General features: G+C 37.5%; 1 pseudogene; it reads right to left on the bottom strand.

Moving 5' to 3' along the window:
* Positions 1-2,984: 2,984 nt before the first annotated feature.
* On the bottom strand, positions 2,985-3,526 carry LOC143668185 (ubiquitin-ribosomal protein eS31 fusion protein pseudogene; annotated as a pseudogene).
* Positions 3,527-4,405: the final 879 nt, after the last annotated feature.

Below are 4,405 nucleotides of genomic sequence, written 5' to 3'. Positions count from 1 at the left end.
TATCTGTGAATATTTTAAACTTTCCTTCATTTTTGAAGGACAATTTGTCCTCATAAAGAATTTTTGACTGGCAGCTTTTCTCTTTCAGTACCTTAAATATATTATACCACTGCCTTCTCATCCCCATGGTTTCTGGTGAAAAATCGGCACCGACTCTTACTGAATATCCCGTGTATGCAATGAATCACTCTGTCTTGCTACTTTCAGAATTCTCTCTTTATATTTGGCATTTGACATTTTGATTAGTATGTGTCTCAGAGTATGTCTACTGGCATTTATTCTGTGGGTGTACATTGCACTTCTTGAACATGTCTATTTATGCCTTTTCTACGAGTTGAGAAATTTTGGGCTACAATTTTCTCAAATATTCTTTATATTCCTTTGCCCTTCTCTTCTTCTTCTGAGACACTCTTGATGTATATGCTTGTGTGCTTTGTGATGTTACTCAAATTCCAGAGACATTGCTCAATTTTTCTATTCATTTCTCCATCTGTTCTTCTGATTGTATGATTTTGATTGTTCTGTCTTCTAGTTCACTGATTCTTTCTTCCGCCTATTCAAATCTGCTATTGTATGCCTCCAGAGTATTTTTAATCTGTACTATTGTGTTTTCATTCCCATAATTCTTGTTATGTTTCTTTCCATACTTTCAAATTCTTATTTATGCTCACTCATTGTCTTCCTAATATACTGTATCTCTTTATGCATATTTTTTCATCTCCTTAAATTGATTTAGATTTGTTTGAATATCTGTGATTCATTGTTCCATATCTATGCCTCTTCTTTATTTTTAATTTGTTTCCATAACTGAGTCATATCTTCCTGTTTCCTACTATGACTTGTGTTTTTTGCTGATGTCTAGGCATCTGATTATCTTGATGAGTTAACTTTTAAGGCCAGCTTCTCCCTTTTGTCTAGGTTTATATTGTTGTTTTGCTCAGTGCTAAGGCTCTTTTTGACTTTTGGTGCAACTTCTTTTGGAACTTTAGAATAGCCCAAGTTTAACTGTTTAGTTTTTTTCAGATCTTCTTCATCTGATTTTTACCATAGTAGACATGCTACAATTTTTTTTTAATTGCACATTTTTGTAATTGTTTCACCACTAGGAGATAACTTCCTTTCTTCTGGTCCTTCTCCAGGAATCTTGATCTATTCTGTCTGTTTCTGTGAAGAATTTTCTCCCTAGCTCCTGTGATTTGTTTAAATTCTGCTCCTCACTCAGTGCCCATTTATCTTATGCTTTTCAGTTCTATATGTCACTACAAATTTCCCTCAAATACTACCTTTGCTTCATCTCATAAGTTTTGATATAGTAGATTCTTGTTCTTCTCTACTCAAGCTGCTTATTCACAGAATTTCAGTTTAGTTACCCCTTTATTTTTTTTCTTTTGAGGATTTTCTGCCTCCAGTTTCTTCCCCACTGGAGTATCCTACCCTGGGAAGCCAAATGGACTCAATTCAGAAAGGTGTGTCACACCAAAAAAGTCCATTTTGTCTTTAGGGACTCCCATGAACAGTAACTGGCTTAAGTGAGTGCATCAGTTGCCATTCATTATGCCAGTTTCTCTCCCCATTTTTTTTTTTTTTACCCCTGGTGGTCCTTCTGTATGCACCTCTACTCAGTGCCTTGTGATCCCCCCATGGTCTCTGCAGACTTTGTTCCCTGTGCCTGGTTCTAACTCACTGCTACAAAATCCTCTACGTATTCTGTGTTCCCAGGGGGAGGAATCTGGGTCACTGTCTCAGGAGAACTCCAAGCTGCATAAGCCTGAGTGAGGGCGACGGAATATGAGTGACTGGTCTGGGTTAGAAGTTTCCTGCCTGGTATTTGCCTCTTTCTTTGATTCACTGTTTGTGAAGTCCTTCTCCAGTCTTTACAATCCTCCAGAGTTCTAAGTAAGTGGAATTTGTCATTATATTTGCTGAATCTCTGGGAAGATTTTTTCAGGGGATATATTGCACTTCCATGTTGATGGCATTATCAGATGGTGAAATTTTGGAATTTGAGCGGATCCTATAATGGGCTGCAACTCTTAAGAACTTTAGGAGAGGTTGGCCAATTAGCATATGAAAAGATGCTCAAATCTTTGGTCATTAGGAAAATGAAAATAAAAACCACAAAGAGATACCATTACATATTCACTAGAATGGCTAAACTTATAAAGACTGACAATATCATGTGTTGAAGAAGATGGGAGCAGTTGAAACTCTTCCATCTCTGGTAGGAATGTAAAATGGTTTAAATGCTTAGAAAAAAATTCTGCCAGTTTTTTATAAATTTAAACTACACTTATCATATGGCCCAACATTTACCCATGAGAAACGAAAGAGTATGGTTACACAAAGAATTGTGTTGCACATAAATTTTAATAGCACCTTTGTTTGTAGTAGTAAGAAACTGGAAACAATGCATAGGTCCAACAACAGGTGAATGGATATACAAACATTGTATGGATGCAATGGAGTACTAAACCCAGCCAGTGAGCACTGAAACTGTACTAATTCAGGCCCATTCCTATGACCCAGGACTCATTCACTGGGAGACTGCTTTGAGGTCTCTCTCTCAGCATGGCCAAACCTTTCTTGGAACTGCACTGCAACTTAAAACTCTGTTATCTTTCCATCTCCCTATCTTCCTCCTTATAGATGTCACAATTGCATTGGTCTGCAGACACTTCATGTCTTCTCAGGTTCTCTTCTTTTATCCTTCGTGGGAATTTCTCCTAAATCTCCTACAGAGATCATCCTTTCTTAGCATCCTCTTCCAAGAGTACCCAAATCAAATGTTTTCATGGGGCTAGAGTTTGGGGTGTGGAAGAGACTGCAAAGGGGCACTGAAGGGATATTTTTTTGCAGGTAATGGAAAAATATTCCATATCTTCATCATGGTTTGGACTACATAGGTATATTTATTTATTAAAACTCATTGAAAGGTTAACTTTAAGTGGGTATTTATTTATTTATTTATTTATTTTTATTTTTATTTTTTGTTAGTTCATGTTTTTTATTAATCCACAAACAATTACTTGTCTTCTGGTTTGTTGAAGCAATAAGTCAGACAACACTTGCCACAGTAATGTCGGTCAAAGTGGCTGGCCATAAAAACTCCAGCACCACATTCATCTGAAGGGCATTCTTGACGAAGCTGACTAATTTTGCCATTCTCATCCACCTTATAGTATTTCAGGACAGCTAGCTTAACCTTCTTTCTCTTATGCTTATTCTTCTTGGGAGTAGTGTAAGACTTCTTCCTTTTCTTAGCACCACCACGAAGTCTCAATACAAGATGAAGAGTGGATTCCTTTTGAATATTGTAGTCAGACAAGGTACGTCCATCTTCCAGTTGCTTGCCAGCAAAAATCAGTCGCTGCTGATCGGGAGGAATTCCTTCCTTATCCTGAATCTTGGCTTTCACATTTTCTATTGTATCCGAGGGTTCAACCTCAAGAGTAATAGTCTTTCCCATCAGGGTTTTTATGAAAATCTGCACCTTGGCGGCAGCTCCACCGCAGATGGCAGATTGGAAAGTTAAGTGGGTATTTATTGATGAATAAAATCGATTTTAGAGAAAAAAAATCCAAATGGCACCCATGGCTTATTGGTCATGTCACATAATGCTCAGGTAACGTACTATGTATAAATTACAGATGTACATTTTTAAAAGCCTGCATAGCATTGGCAGAAACAAATTCTTCAGTTATTTAGGGGCTGCACTTAGAAATCTTTATGAATAAAAAAATTCCTTTTAAGGTTAAATCTAGACCCTTAGGTTACTATGCTAGTCTGGCTTTCTCATAAGTGGAATTAAAGTGGTTAAATAATAAATGCCCAGATGGCTATAATGCGGGCATTATTTCAATGAGGCAGAGAATTACCATTCCATAATGGTTTTTTAAATAAAGGTGTTTTAGCTTCCTGGCTACTAAAGCAAATACCATGTAATGGTTTGGCTTAAACAAAGGGAATCTTTTGGCTCGTGCTTTAGAGGCTAAGAGAAGTCCAAAATCAAGGTGCTATCAAAGTGCTGCTCTTTCTTGAAGACTGGCGTTCTGGGCATGGTTGCTGGTGATCTTTGGTCTTTGGCTCTTCTGTCATATGGCAATGCATATGGTGACCTCCCCTGACTTCTTGGTTCCATTGACTTTCTACTTCTGGTTGCTCCCTTTGGCTTTCTCCTCTGAGGCCTTCTTTATAAGGCTTCCAGTAGTAGAATTAACACCCATCCTGATTCTGTTGGGCCACATTTTAACTGAAGTAATCTCATTGAAAATCTCATTCCTAAGTGTACACACCCACAGCAATGCATTAAGTTTAAGAACGTGCTTTTCTGGATTACAAAGGTCCAAGTGACCACAAAAGGGATAAAATATTTTGAGTTAGCCTTGTGTCTAAAAATCATTTTTCC

Source organism: Tamandua tetradactyla, chromosome 24 (genome assembly GCF_023851605.1).
Source record: "Tamandua tetradactyla isolate mTamTet1 chromosome 24, mTamTet1.pri, whole genome shotgun sequence".
In the NCBI taxonomy this organism is placed as follows: Eukaryota; Metazoa; Chordata; class Mammalia; order Pilosa; family Myrmecophagidae; genus Tamandua; species Tamandua tetradactyla.
Note: the sequence above shows the minus strand (reverse complement) of the source record. Positions and strands in the feature narration are given on the sequence as shown.